This window comes from Phragmites australis, chromosome 15 (assembly GCF_958298935.1).
Source record: "Phragmites australis chromosome 15, lpPhrAust1.1, whole genome shotgun sequence".
NCBI classification, from domain to species: domain Eukaryota; kingdom Viridiplantae; phylum Streptophyta; class Magnoliopsida; order Poales; family Poaceae; genus Phragmites; species Phragmites australis.
Window position 1 is genome coordinate 26,708,081 of NC_084935.1, and position 16,176 is coordinate 26,724,256.

A 16,176-nucleotide genomic window follows, 5' to 3' on the forward strand; every position below is an offset into this window, starting at 1 on the left:
TGTCTTCACCCGGTAGTTCAAAACATGTACACACAATCTTCCAAATACTTAGATGAAGAGATATTATATATAATTTCATTTTATGCCTCCACGCGGCATAATGTGTGCCATCAAAATATGACGCACGCTCGGACGACACAGAAATGTAAGAATGAGATGCATTTAATTTATCATAATTGAAACTGATCTCAATCCCTTGTTCTTTCCGTCGCCCGATGTATCATCCTTAGGACTTTCGGGCTTTTCAGACTCTTCTCCCAGATGTCGACATCTTCTAATTCTCCAAACAGTGAAGCCTTGTAGAAAATTAGGCTCTAATAGTAAATGAATGTACTAGATATCACCTAGAAGGGGATGGATATGTGTTCCTAAAAATTAAAATTTCACAGCGTATTAACAGAATCCGGAACTTCCAGGTAACGAAAGTTCCGAGTTCAACCCGGACTTTCTGGCTAAACAAAACAAAATCGAAAATAAATAATGCCTAGGTACTTCTAGCTTAATCTAGTTGTTACCACAGGTTACAAAGTAAGTGTATAGTATTTTCCATCTTTCACCTGTATCCACAAACTCAGAAACATGTAGATCGGGGCAAATCGCCCAAAAGTCAACTAGAGCAACAAAAACACAAAGACAACAAAGGAGACAAGAATTTATTTTCCGAAGTTCGGATCCAACGATCCTACGTCTCCGTTGAGGTGCTCACAAAGAGCTAGATCTCTTTCAACCCTACTCCTCACCAAGTGACCATGAAGATCGAGTTTGGGCTTACTCAAAGTCCTCTTTCCTTGCAGAGGCGAGGATGGGCCTTCACAAACGTCCCGAGGCACTTCACAAGCTTGAGTGTTCGGTGGGCGATGTCTAGCCGTCTAGGAGCTTAAGGCTCCAAGAGTAACGAACGTGAAATCGACCACTTAACGATGAACTCGAGTGCTCAAAGGTTTGAATGGAGCTCGCTAGCACTCAATCACTCAACCCAGCTCTCAAAATCTTACAAGATTTAGTGCCAAAGGGAGTGGGAGAGCTATTTAATGGCTATGAATGCTTTTGTCTTCATGGTTGCTCAGCAGCAAATGTAAAGAGGGGGTGAAGGGGTATTTATATCCAACCCTAAAAAACTAGCCATTATAGAACTTTCTACACTAACCCGGAAGTTTCAGTTTCAACTTGGAACTTCCGGGTTAGCTCGAGACTTAGTAACCTAGGACCCTACTTGGAAAGAATCCGGAGATTCCAGCACCTGGAACTTCCGGATCAACCCGGAACTTCCGGGTTGGTTGAGAAAACAAACCATGGAGCCTCACTCGGAGGTTCTGGCTATCCGAAACTTTTGGATCAACCCGGAATTTCCGGGTTGGATTGAAGAACCAAACCGAACACCCTACTCGAAGTCCCACCCAGAGGTTCCAGCAACCCAGATCTTTCGGGTTGCACCCGAAACTTCCTGGTACATAGAGCAATTTAGTATTTTCTGGTGTTCGTAAGGTGTTTTGTGTCTCTCATCTTTAGGTTTAAAGTGTACTTTGAGCACTGAGATGAGCATTGAGACATCTCCAAGTCAATCTAAACACATCACTCTTGATAGTACGTCATACTTATACTCAAATTCAAAAATAAAATTAATTAAATCCCATTGATTAACCACGTTTCACTTCTATTTTCTTTTTTAGGAATGTCAACGTCGTTTGACTTCTTCAAAGGGACTAATACATATTCATAACCTCATTAATCTTGTTAGTCCCTTAATCCTTTATCATTAATCATCCGAAACCCACATAAAGGGTCTAAATGCACTTTCAAGATGGCGGTTAGGCCGCTAGACACACAAAACACCTAAAGGGAAGGTTTTTCCAATTTCTCTCAAAATGAATTCATCATTCTAGTATGAAATACAAGTTTAAGCAATATGGTACTTTTGATACCTCAAGTAAACGAGCATAAACCCCTCTTATTAGTACGGTATTTATCATATCAATCCAATCATTTCTCTTCTCTAATCACCATTGACTGGTAAAAAAGTGTCCTAAATTTTATACCTTCGCTTTGAGCTAGCTATTGTCATATCTTCCGCACATACCTTTTCTAGCTCCTCAATAATTTTGGGACTAACATTTCTCATAATTCAAATAAACATATTAGTCCACATGTTAATACTGTCATTAATTACCAAAATACAAATTAACAATCTAGATGCTTTATCCTCTGTGATCCTAATAATGAATCTTTGCTCATGGTATATAATTTTCACTATTTGTGAGTACATTTTGTTTGCAATGAAACTAGATGAAATATTCTTGTGGGGTTTCTCTAGTTCTTCCAAGTGGAATGTATGCTCTCCACTATCGAGCACTTCCATCAGTCAGTCCAAGTTCCTTTGTATGCGTGCACCCACCATGGGCAATTAGGAAACATACACTCCCATGGCGCACTATAAACTTCACTGACAGCCAAATTAGAGAAATTTGTATTGTTCCATTCCACAGGGACAGAAACATCATTCTCTTCATCAGAGGAGTCTTCATCACAAACTTTTCTGGTGCTCACGGCCCTCCCTCTCCATCTGTTCTACACAGCTTCTCAGTAGCTTCTCATAAAAAAAAAAGCTACCCGAGCTCCCAAACGGCCTGCTTCTATGCCAATTCTGTGGGTAGTGCTTCTCTCGAATATAATGGTTCCCCTAAAAGCGAAAAGCAGCCTCCCACCAGTTTCTAGCACAAACCGAGGAAAAAAATTGAAAGTGCCCCCTTAGTTAGATATTATTTAACCGCAAATGCCACTGACATACCCCTCGTTTGCTCGCTCCCCTCCCCCACATGCCCGCCCGACTCGCCTCTACGCCGCCACCTTTCCTCCTCGGCCAACGCCGCCCCTCTTCCCCTGCTCCTGCATCACCCTCTCGCCGCCCCAGATCTTGGTCCTTCCTCGGACGACGCCACCCTAGCTCACCGTCCTATCATAGGTCGCCGGATTCCCAGCTCCCGCATTGGCTTAGCGATGGCCTGGCTTGGCCCCCTCCAGCGAAAGCCGAGAAGCCACAAGTAGAGGTACTCCCATCCATCCCTCTTTCCCCTTGCTTACTAAATTGAAAAATAGGTAGACTTATTATTCAATGGATGTATGGATTGCAGCAGGATGCTACCAAATGTGGCTAGAACGTGACTTGATCTCTCCTTAATAGATTTTTGATAGCTTCTTGTATTGATGCTTGAATGTGTTAACTGAGATAGGTGTATCCAGACCTTATGTCTTGGCATTAAAGTTGATAGCTTCTTGTGCTGATAACTTCTTGTGCTGATGCTTCTTGTGGTCACTTTCAGCAATACATCTTATGCCAAAATTGTTCAGACCTTGTCTTGCAATTAAAATTATTCAGATATGTTGAAATTTTGGTTTCAGTTATCTTCTAGGCTTAAATGCTTTCATCATTTGCAAACTTGATATCTCAGTGTATGTATGCAGTACTCGATTTCCTTGGTTGTTTCTTTTTGGTTAACTGAATTGTGTCCAAAATTCAATTTGTTGGCGTACGACTGTCCTTTTTCAGCATTTAGTGATCAGTGAAGCGTTGCCGAATCATTTTTCATTTCCCTTTAATATTTCCCCTATTTTTATGGCTCCTTGGTTATAAGTAGATTTTGTTTCCAAGATTGGTAATATCCCTAAATAGTGAAGGCTATTTTACTATGTACTATTTTTCGATTAGCATTGTAATCTTTTGGTTCACCGATTATTCTCTCATTATTGTTCTGAATAACATGAGGCGGGCTATGACAAATTTGTGGGGAAGGCTGATAGAGAGAACAACTCTATCACTTACAATGAAAATGCTTTCTTGCTGTCATGCAAGTCCATGATGTATGTTTTACACAAGCCACCAAAGGTATGGAATCAGCTCTGAAATTTTTGTGTGGACTGATTTCTCAGAACTTCTTAGGCTCTATGCATATATTTTGAAATAGTTTATATGCTTCAACTGAATTGAGAGGTTTTATTAAACTAGAGAAGTAAAGGATGCTTCTAAAAAAATAAAATGTGTTACGAGTACAGTGTGTGGCGTAAATCTGTACTGATTTAGCTTAGTTCAGTTGTATCACTCAATGTTAAGAAGATATGATGGATCTGTTTCTTTGTCTGAATTCAGCATTTTGTGATGTTCATCAAGGAGCACTTCACTTGTCGTTCCCCACGCATTATGGATGCTTGTGAGACTTATCTTGGTGGCAATCTCGTCGGACATGCGTGTGACGACGCATACAAATCAGAGGCTAGGATCACCGGGGGCCAGTGAACCAGAGCAAGCCTTCTCCTTGCATCAGTTTGCGACATCGGTATTGTAGATTGGCCACAAAATGGGACTGTTTTATCGGTGATGATTATATGTGCATTCTAAAATAAATTGCTGCCTGGTGTATGTGTTATGTATGTCTTGTAAATGTGGAACGGTATATACGCATGATTGCTGAACTGAAAGGTTTCAAAATAAATTGCTGCCTAGTGTATGTGTTATGTATGTGGAACAGTATATACGCATGATTGCTAAACTGAAAGGTTCCAAAATAAATTGCTGCCTCGTGTATGTGTTATGTATGTCTTGTAAATGTGGCTCTTCATAATTTTATTAGGGATAGCGTCATAGATTATACAATTTTTGAAAACTATGTTGTTGAGAATGCGGCCACTCAAAGTACCCAATATATCTTCGATGATGGTAATGCGAGACATGAAAGTGACATGAGCGCATTATGCGATTCTATTGTCGTCATTTTGCTACCATGAACATTGGAACTACACTTGACTACTATTTTGTTGGACTTAGTGGTAATTAACTTTGTTCTTATTGTACTTTTAATTTTATATGAAATTATTCATATTACAATGCGCTTTTGTTTAAATACAAAATTTAATGAAAATAATATCATATATACGATTATTCATATGCCAGACGAGTTCATACGATTTAGGGCCATAACAGTCATTAAACACTCAGGACAGACAACGTGCCTAAAAAAATCAAGGTTGCCAAATGGCCAGCTTTTCCAGCCAGCTGATTCTTCAGGCAGCAGCTTCTCAGAAAAGTCAGCTTATTAGAAAAGCTCCTCAGAAAAAAGTTGTCCCAAACAAGACCTATACCTTGAAACTCTCATCTTCATCTGCCACACCCATTGGTTCCATCTGTGCCATGTTCCGCACATCCACCTCTTCATCTCCCTCAGGTATCACCTTTTCTTCACTCACATCATCTCTGCTAGGGACAACTTCATCTTCCTCGACATCATGTCAACAACCTTCCTATTATATGCCTGAGTAAGCAACATAAAAGGCCACCCTCATTGAGTTGCAAAATCCACATACCGCCTTCAAGTCGATGTTGCATTAAGTGGCATCAACTTCCAAAAAAACCTTGCCTTGCATGGCTAACTACACCCCTTAGCTTCAACTCGTGATGTTGGGCATCAAATTGAAATGTCCGCATCAACCAGTTGTACACCCTCCCACAAATATCATTTCATTTGCTCTAGTTATCCCTCTGAAGACTGACTAAAACCCAGACAGGTCTACCCTTTCGAAACCCTCAACGATCTCCTCTTCGCCATAAAAATTTGGAAAACTAATTTGTCCGACATATCTCCCAAAAAATGATATTGCATCTACCATTATTTCTATACTAAAAAGATAACAGTGGCTAATCTAAACTATGAATCTACTACTACAAGTCTATCCTAACCTTTCACTAATTCTATTTTAAAACTGCACTAAATACTACACTACTCATCAAATCCTAGGTCAGGTGGCTAACCTACCAAGGTATCAATTTACATCTAACTACTATGGCTGCATAACTACACTAGTCTACGACAAATTTTAATCTACATCTACACTAATCACTATGCTACACATCTAATTCTAGGCCACATGGCTAACCTACTAGGTTTAACCAACGTAAGTTCAAAAATATACCATAAACACCACGCACTGGCCCCCTCCTCTCATTCGCTCTCATCTCCTCTCCTCTCGTCCCATTCTTTTTTGATTAACATGAGCTTCCAGCCGATTTTTTGGCCTTATAAAGAAAGGCTTAGTCGCCTAATCATTGAGCAATTTTTAAAAATCGACTACTGTTGGGACGATAGGGTCCACCACAACGCGACATGAAGATCTTGCCCAATGGGCGGTAGGGCCTACATGGCGCGACAGGCTGATGTCATCCAATAGACGTGAGATTTTGAAAAATCTCGCCCAATGGTTGGGCAACTGGTCTCACTGGCACCCCACTAATCCAAGCACTGCCATGGTGGCGTGCCACGTCATAACACAAGTGGATGAAATAAAAATTGACTTATGGAATAGGTAATGTAAATATTTCGCCATTGCTTTGGGCGATTTATTCTGCAGTCACCTGTTGTCCGGTTGGGCAACAGGAGCCTAGTTCTATAAATTTTTAAATGGACGCCTAGTCTGCAAATTAAAAAAAGAAAAAATATAGGAAAACAAACTCGGAGAAAAGCAGCTCATCTATATGCTATCGTTTGAGAAAAAAAACCCATTGCCTGCTCGGGCTAGGACTTCCGTGGGCTTTCTTGACCACCACGTTTTGATGGAACACACGAAGCCCCAGGCCCGCGCCCTCTCTCTTCCTTTATAAATGGAGGCCCGACCCAATAAATTCCTTTGCATTTCCCTCCAGCTCCCTCTCCTTCCCTTCCTGACTCCCTCCCAACTCCATCCTACACGGACCCCAGTCGCCGACATGGAGGCCACTAGCAGCGGCGACAAGCACGGGGGACCCATGAGGCGTCCTGCTGCGGACGAGTCTGTGAGTAATCTAGGTTTAATTTCGAGTCCGTGTGAGATTTTGAGTTTGTGCGGGCGCGTGTTTGTCATTTCGTGTGTCTGGTGCGACCGCGCGCGTGTATGTTTGATTTGTGTCCGTGCTCGCGTGGCGGTGCGCGATTTCGTATGGCGGGCGTGAGTGTGAGGCTTCATATGGCGGGGTTTCTGGGCAAGTGCGTTACTGAGTGTATGCGATTTGGGGTTCGTGGGCGGTTGCGTGTTTGCGATTTGGGGATTTAGGGTTCGTGGGCGTGCGCCTGTATGCGATTTAGGATTCGTGGGGGTGTGCGTGAAAATTGGATTCGAACTGTTAAATTTGTGCATGCATACTGAATCCAAACTGCTCAATTGAACTTCTAGTGCGAAAACTGAAATCGAGCTGTTAAATCCGTGCGTACTGAATCCGACTCGTTGAATGGATTTTTTTTGTGCGAAAATTGAACTCGTACTGTTACAATTAGAGCATGCACACTGAAATGCGAACTTTCTATCGAGTCTGATTTGTAAGACATGAGGGAGCACCAGAGAACGAGAGATCGCAACACACCTATTGAATTGATCATGGATGTATTAATATACATGTACACAAGACTAACTAACTCTCCTATGTGCACTAGTGCTGAAGTAAGCGGGTCACGAAGGACCAGGTACAGGGGCACGCAAAGCATGCATCAACGGTTGCTTACACCCTGCCGCAGACTGAGCGTCACCGGAGACGCACAAGCTGGACTGAAATTCCTCAAATGTCGCCGTTTGCAGGCCCTTGGTCATGGCGTCAGCGAACTAAAGACTTGTCTGAACATGGAGAACACGTAGCTCGCCGAGCGCAACTTTGTCGTGGACGAAATGTATGTCGAGCTCGATGTGCTTTGTGCGGCGGTGACGAACCATGTTGGCGGAGAGGTAGAAGGCTGACACGTTGTCGCAGTAGATGATGGTCGCCTTGTCAAGTGGTGAGTGAAGCTCTTGGAGCAGTTGCCGGAGCCAACAACACTCAGCCGCTGTGTCGGCAAACTGAAGACTTGTTGGAACATGGAGAACATGTAGCTCACTGAGCGCAACTTTCTCGCAAACGAAATGTATGCCGAGCTCGATGTGCTTTTGTGCGGCGGTGATGAACCATGTTGGTAGAGAGGTAGATATGGCTGACACGTTATCATAGTAGATGATGGTCGCCTTGTCAACTGGTGAATGAACCTCTTGGAGCAGTTGCCAGAGCCAACAGCACTCGACCGTTGCGTTCGCCATGGCACGGTACTCAGCCTCTGCGCTGGACCGTGAAACTGTTGGCTGTCATTTCGAAGACCATGATACGAGCACATTGCCGAGGAAGACGCAATAGCCTGATGTTGACAGTTTGTGTCGGGGCAACCGACCCAGTCGGCGTCGGAGTAGGCGACGATGTCGGTGGAGGGCGAGCCGACTATGGTGAGGCTGTGATCGGTTGTCCCACAGACGTAGGGCAACACCCGCTTGAGCATGGTCAAGTGGCTATCTCGCGGGTCGTGCATGTGTAGACATAATTCCTGCACTACGTATGCAAGATTCAGCCACGTTAGGGTCAGGTACTGTAATGCGCCAACCAGGCTTCTATACAAAGACGGATCATAGATGGTGGTGCCATCGGAGGTAGTCAACTTTGGCTTGGTGTCAATAGGAGTCGTAGCATGCGAGCACTGGGACATGCCCATGTGGTCCAGTAGCTCCTTCGCATATTGCGACTATGGCAGGAAGAAGCCCAATGACGATCAAGTGAACTGAACGACAAGAAAATAGTGGAGAGGCCCGAGGTCCTTCATGGCGAATTCTAAGGTGAGTTGAGTCACAACCGAACGTAGCAATGAAGGTGTGGACGCAGTAAGCACGGTGTCGTCGACATAGAGCAAGAGGTAGGCCATGTCGGTGCTCCGCCGTAGGACGAAGAGGGAGGAGTTAGAGCAAGTCGTCGTGAAGCCGTGCTTGCAGATGAAGTCATGGAAGTGAGAGAACCATGCTCGGGGCACCTGTTTTAGTCCGTAGAGGGACTTTTGCAAGTGACAAACATGGTCTGGGAGGTCGCGATCGACAAAGCCAGCCGGCTGTGCACAGAATACTTGCTCAAAAAGCACACCGTGAAGAAAAGCGTTCTTCACGTCGAGCTGGTGCACGGGCCAGTTGCGTGAGGCAGCGAGGGCGAGGACATGCAGACGGTGCCAGGCTTGATCACAGGACTGAATGTCTGGTCGTAGTTGAGGCTAGGACGCTAGGAGAACGTGCGCACAACCCACGTGCTTTGTAGCGAGCAAGTGAGCCGCCAGCGTTGAACTTATGGCAAAAAATCCACTTTTCGGAGATGACATGTGCACTGGGGGACGGGGAACGAGCTCCCAAGTCTGGTTCGCGAGTAGTGCATCATACTCGTCCAGCATAACAGCGAGCCAATGGGCATCATGGAGGAGGCATGAACGAAGGAGGGTATGAGAGAGATGGCTATGGTCATAGTGACCATGGCATAGCACAGATTGGGTTTAATAATGCCGCGCTAACGTCGAGTGATCATCGGATGCGATGCATGAGGAGGTGAGGGCGCGCGTGGTTGAGAGGCTAAGCAAGGAGGAGGGGAGGGGCTGCGGCGGAGTGAGTTGTCCGACGCAACACTGGGAGGGGAGTAGATGGCCGAGCGTCTATTAGACCGTAGGCGGCGTGGGCCTAGGTAAGTGGTGCGTTTGTTGCACGTAGCACGTAACAAAGCTGTGAGAGGGCGAGGGATGCGCTACTGCGGCCGATGGACGTGGGGGATGCATGCATGGTGGGGCCGCAGCGCATGCAGGTTCAACAAGTGGCGCGATAGGAAATGAGGGGAGCGAGACAGCGTCTGGTGTGACGCACGTGAAGGGAGACTAGAGCTGCGAATCAGTAGAATAGGAAGGAGAGGAGATCATGCAGAATAGAAAAACCATTTCTTTGAAGTAGACGTTGCGAGAGATAAGGATCTGTTGGGTTGTGAGATCGTAACAGCAATAACCTCGGTGCTCATGAGGATAGCTGAGGAAGACGCATGTAGTCGATCGTGGAGCCAGTTTGTGGGGGCGTCGTGGAGGATGTGTTTGGGTAACACAAACAACCGAAAATGCGAAGGAGACCGAAATCTGGTTGGACGTTGAAGAGAAGCTCGTAATGGGTGGAGAGTTTCTTTGTCTTGCAAGGGCGTCTATTTAGGAGATACGAGGAAGTAGACAGGTCCTTGACCCAAAACGAGGGGGGGGGGCATGGACGTATAAAACAACAGAGCATGAATGCCATCGTTCAAAGTCTGAAGAATGCACTCCGCCTTGCCATTTTATGGCGAAGAGGATGGGCAGGAGAGATGAAGGACTATGCCGTGGAAGGAATAGAATTGGCGAAGGGTGGAATTGTCAAATTTCATGCCATTATCTGTTTGGAAGGCAAGAATGGGGCAAGAGAACTGGGTCTTGGCGTAGGCATGGAACTCAAGAATTTTTGACGCGATGTCAGATCTTCGACACGGCGGAAAGGTCCCAAGCATAATGTGTAAAATCATCAAGGAGTGCAATATCATATTGATAGTCAGATATACTAAGAACATGGGATGTCCATACATCACAATGAATTATTTGGAATGGGGAATGATATGTAGAGGTAGACGTGTGGTAAGGTAGTCGAACATGTTTGCCAATGTGGCATGCATGACAAGTACTGGACACATCTTTATTACATTGAAAGGGAAAACTACGTAATGACCGAATAAATGTTTCACATCTCGGATGGCCTAGGCGTTGATGCCTAAGATCAGCGGTGGTGGAGGAGAGGTAGGCGGCCGGCGGTGGAGTGGAGCGAACGGGATATAGGTCACCGGTACTATCACTGCGGAGAATCACCATGTTGGTTTGCCGATCCTTAACATAAAATCCACGATCATCAAATTCAATGGTAATAGGGTTATCACGGGCGAGAGCACAGACAGAGACAAGATTCTTGACAAATGAAGGAGAAACAAGAATTTTATGGAGGAACATATGAGAAGAAGTAGTAGGCAGAATAGAAGCACCAGTATGGGTAATGGGCAAAGCAGAATCATCGCCAACGATGATCCTAGAAGAGGAGGTGTAGGGAGAGGGATGAGAGAGTACTGGAGGTCGACGTCATATGAGAGGAGGCGCTGGTGTCCATAAACTAGTCTCCACCGCCGTCGGAAGAGTACGGCTGGATGAAGATGTTGGATAGTGCCGCAAGGAGTTGTGGATCGCGCTGCGGCAATGGCGAAGAAGAACCGGTAGCCTACTGCGTGACATGGGCATGTGGCATTGAACCGACGGGTCGCGGACCGAGGATGCCAGTGCCAGGCAGAGCGAGCGCGGACACTGGCATGGGCATCAGCCAAGCCTGGACCATACCGGTCCAGGGGTTGAAGCCCGACCAAAATGTGGGCGGAGTCGGGGCATTGTGCTGGCTGCCAGCGTCGGACGAAGATGCCGACGAGGCGTTCTTCTTCTGAGACCCTTTGGCTTTCTTGGAGTCCAAGGCGGCCAGGCGAGTGTTGCTGGAGGAGGCGCTTGGGAAGCCAGCGGGAGCCTGGGGCGTGGGTGGATGCGCATCGGCACGAGTGTGGGCGAACAAAGCATCCACGGCCTGAGTCTTGGCGGACTCGGTGAGACGTTGCTCCTTAAGCATGAGGAAGGAGCGTGTCTTCAGGAAGGATGGGAGGCGACGGCATTGTGTGATATGATGGATCACGTTGTGTAGCCGAGGGTTGACACCGTGGAGGATCATGTAGATGAGATCCTTGTCGGCGACTGGCGCGCCGAGATCGGCATGGGTGTCTGCCTTCTCCTTGAGACAGCCTGAGTGTCTTTGTTGTCGCGAAAGACGCGGAGGATGAAGTGCCAAAGAGAACAGGCAGTGTCGTTGTCACCGGAGACCGTGTGGAGCAGAGCTAGGGTGACGCGGTTGTAGAACCAGCCCACGATCGCTAAATTGTTTTGGACCCAGTCCAAGTCTCCCTTGGCCGGCGATCCATCGATGTGGTCCCGAAGCTGAACTCACTAAAGAGAGCGATAAAGTAGCAGCGCCACGAGCGGTAGTTCGAGGTGTTGACATCGAGGATGATGGGGACGCGGGAGGTGATGTGGGTGCTGTGGACAAGAGAGGGGCAGGGGGTGGGTGTGGTCTCGACCTTGAGGCTGACGGCGACGTGAGGGGAGCTGGAGTGGAAGGAGTTGGAGGAGGAGTCAGAGGCAGAGGAGGAGCTCATGTTGGCAGCGGAAGTATTTGGGGATCGTGGAAAGACTGATACCATGTAAGACACGAGAGAGCACCAGAGAACGAGAGATCACAACACATCAATTGTATTGATCATGGATGTGCTAATATACATGTTCACAAGGCTAACTAACTCTCCTATGTGCTAGGCTAGTGTCGAAGTAAGCATGTCACGACGGACCAGGTACAGGGGCATGCAAAGCATGCATCAACGGTTGCTTACATGATTGTCTGAATGTAATTGGATAGTTTCTCTGTTTTTGTTGGTTGTGTTTTGATGGGAGTCTCGGTGTTGCCGTTTTCTCCTATAATCCCTTGTTTTGGAGCTGTAATGTTGGGGCTTGAATTGTGAATCAGTTCATTGATTCATGGAACTGGGGCTAGCCCTTTTTAGTGCGCAGAAATTTAATTCTATCAGTTAAATTTTGCGAAGCTGATTATGTATGATTACTGGACGAAGTCTACAGAATCATCTACGCTCAGATGAATGTGTTTGTGTAATGTGTAGAAGCTGATAATATTAAGATCAAATGGGAAGTGATCTACATGTATGTTTCTAGAAACATAATTTGTATTTGTTTAAGTAAAATAGAAGATGCATATGTTCTTAAAATGAATAGCTAGGGTCACACGGTGAGTTTGCTTGATCAGAAGCACATGTCTTATTTGATACAATTTAATCTGATTCATACAAGCATTGTTCATACGACTAACATGTAAAATACATAATGCATACAACAACTTGTGCTTTAAACTAAAAAGAGGAGTTGATCAGAATTTATGTATGTTGGTATATGCATCATCTATGGTTGTGATGCCATGCCTATTCTGAGAACATGTGGGGGGCTAGTGTTGACTGAAAACATGAGCCGTCATGATGAGTGCTGAGTAGGAACTGTGTTTTCAAATAGTGAAATATGTGCTTCAAGATGCAAAATCCTATTACATTTTGATTCGTTAATACCATTGTTGTCTTTACGCAGTTAATGCTATTCCAGAAACTGAAATATGCAACTGCTTGATTGTGCTTATCATGGATTGATATGTATGGTTTAACGTTGTCAGCTAATTGCCTTTTGCCAGTACTGAGGTAGAATAAATGTGTGGTATTCTCAGGAAAGACTAACTTGCTATTATGCTGTGAGGCGTGAGCAATGCATTGCTTTAGTCCCGGATTGTATTGTTAACATGTATGTGCTGTGATTTAACAAAGAGTAGTAATTTGTGTTCAGCAGTGATTTAACATGGGTGGTGCATGTGTAGTTTTGCTGCAACTTGTTGTTCAACAGTGTGGACTTTGGTCAATATTTTTTTTTTGCTCCACGACTTACATGTGTATGTGTATCAGTGTATTTACTATTTTAATCATTTTGGTTCTTGTAGTACACTTTTATTATATAGGTACAGTCTGATCTGTCAAACTTAACTACAATGCAGGAGGCCAAGGGTTGTGAAAACTTTGAGAAGTTCTCTACTGTCCAAGAGTTAAAGAACATAAGAAGGCCTTTTCAAGCCCAATTAGCTGAGGTTGTCGATGAAAACACTCATTTTATCTTTACAAAAGGCAATATTAACTTTTCAGTTAGCCTTTTCAATATTAATGTTTTGTCTTCATTTTGGCCCAGATCAAAATGCAGACTAACAATAACAGCAAAGAACAAATGAAGGTTCAAGAACTTATGGTCCTGAAACAAAGGGAGATTGAAATCAATGAACATCATTTTGGGTTTTGGTCCAGAGTGGTAAGTTACCTTGTAGTAAGTTTAATCTGCATTAGTTCCTAGTATTCAGCTTATTGCTGCAGATATCTGTGTCACCTGGCCTTCACCGGAGGCTGCAATACTGTTCACGGTGTATGCGTGTGGGTCTAAGGGAAGGAGAAGAGTAGTGAAAAATAGGAAATAAAGTGACTGTTGAAGATAAAAAAATAATGTAATGTTATAATAGTGTTAGGAGATGCTGTAATAATATTATAAGGGATGGATTTTTAGAGTTTATGTTAGAGATAGTCTAAGAAGCATTTCTTTGGAGTCGACCTGCAAATGTTTGAGAAGATTAAAAGCATACGAGTAATTGAGAACCATTTAGCTACATCAATTTGATTTGTAAGTACATTTCAGTTCTGCTATTAGTTCCATAAATGCTAGGAGTGATATTATGTAGATTACTCTTTGAATACAGGATGTTAAGGAAAACAAATACTTCCAGAACACAATATTTCTGAAACTTATCCCTTGGGAGATGCACTGGTCAAGTCTTGGGAACTAAAGTCATCTGGAAGCCACGAATGGTTAGTAATATATGGCTTATTTTCTTGGCAAAACAATGTCTCCTCTATGTATTTTAGGATCCTGTTGAGTGGATCAGTTATGGAGAGAGCTTTTTCGAGTGGTTCTGTGACATGACACCATTCCAAGATGATGTTGTAAGTCAATGCCATGTCTGCAAAATTTATGCTCTATTACAAATTGAAGTTATTGTTAATATAACTCTACTTGCAGGTGGGCCAAGAAACTGTGAGGCTTTACAAGGAACCACTGCATGGTGTACCATCATATGAGGATGATTGGATCGGCAAGGGAGCTGAACCATTGGAGGATACGCTGTCAGATCAGGATGATTGGATCGGCAAGGGAGATGGTGTGCAGTCCTGATGAACTCCATATATCCTGATTCTGATAGTATTCATGACCGGATCATTCGTTGAAGATGTAATTGGCACTAGAACTCAAACAGCCCGATGGTGCACATACAAGTCACGACAGAATTATTGGTTGGAGGTGTAATTGCCTGTAGAACTCCATACACAGTCTGATAGTGTTCGGTACAAGCCAGGACCGAATGCCTTGTTGGTAACCAGTAGCGGCACATACTGGTTAAACTTGAATCGTATAGAGTTGCTCGTTTTGGTTGGATCATAAGTATTTCTGATGCCAAGCTTCTCACAATGCTAATGGTCAGTCGAGCACGATCTCACTGAGTTGACTCGGATTCGAGGCTTAGTATCCTCTTAATAAAATTCTAGAGCACGTCCTCCCCTCGGTGCTCATCATAAGTATTTCTTCTGTTTGGCGATCTTGGTTGGATCTGTTCAAAAGCCCAGAAGGGGTGAGCTGTTGAGCGCGCCTGTATTAGGCGCAGCGGCCATGCAACTCGGAAGTCCCGTACGCGCCCACTGGCTTTTGCACCCTGCTTTGAGTTGGGCGTTCGGAAATGTGTTAAGTTTAAGAATCTGCCATGCCATCGAATCATGTTTGTACCTTGCCAAAGGCAATGCCTTCTTTTGGGAGCACATATAAAATGTTGGTACAGAAGAAAGTAATGCGTTTACCATGATTAGCCGAGCACCAAATGAGAGGTAAGTTGCACATCCAAACAATCTTCTCTCTGCTGGCTCGACCAAAGGGAAAAAAATCAGCAACTTCAGTAGTATCCATATCGATATCGAGAGGTAGCCCTAGATAAGTAAATGGGAAAGAGCCAATCTAACACCGAAACATACATGAACGAAGCTGCATTGTAACTTTCTGCTAGAACAACGATTGCTACTAGAGACGATTTGCTGCAATTAGCTTTTAATTTGTAAAGAGGATAAAAGACCCTTCAACAATGAAGTTGTTTTGCGCAGGATGGCATGACTGAACCACAGGGAAATCTGGACAATCTGTTACCTCAATAATGCAGAGCTGGAGAAAAATGGGATAAGTCTTGCATTTGATCCTTTCTTCCTCTTCTAATGTGCAAAATTGTAGTGTCATTATCATTGCTAGGATGCTGTTTTGCTGATATACATTGGTGATCTTGGCTTCGTGTATCTTGCAAGGGGCACACAGGCTCTGCCAGCAGCGGGTTAATCCTTCGGTTAGATACAACGTCGAAATATATTGGTGTATGTTGCTTTTGAAAGCATATAATTACAAAAATATGTCTTCAAGTTTGTTATGGATGCTAAAGTAGCTCTTCTCGAATTCTCATTGATATAATAATCTCCTATTACAAATGCTAAAATAGGAGAAACATATGGTGTGTTTGGTTGATTGAATGAGGTTTTGTAGAGCTGCATCGTATATTTTGGATGAGAAAAAA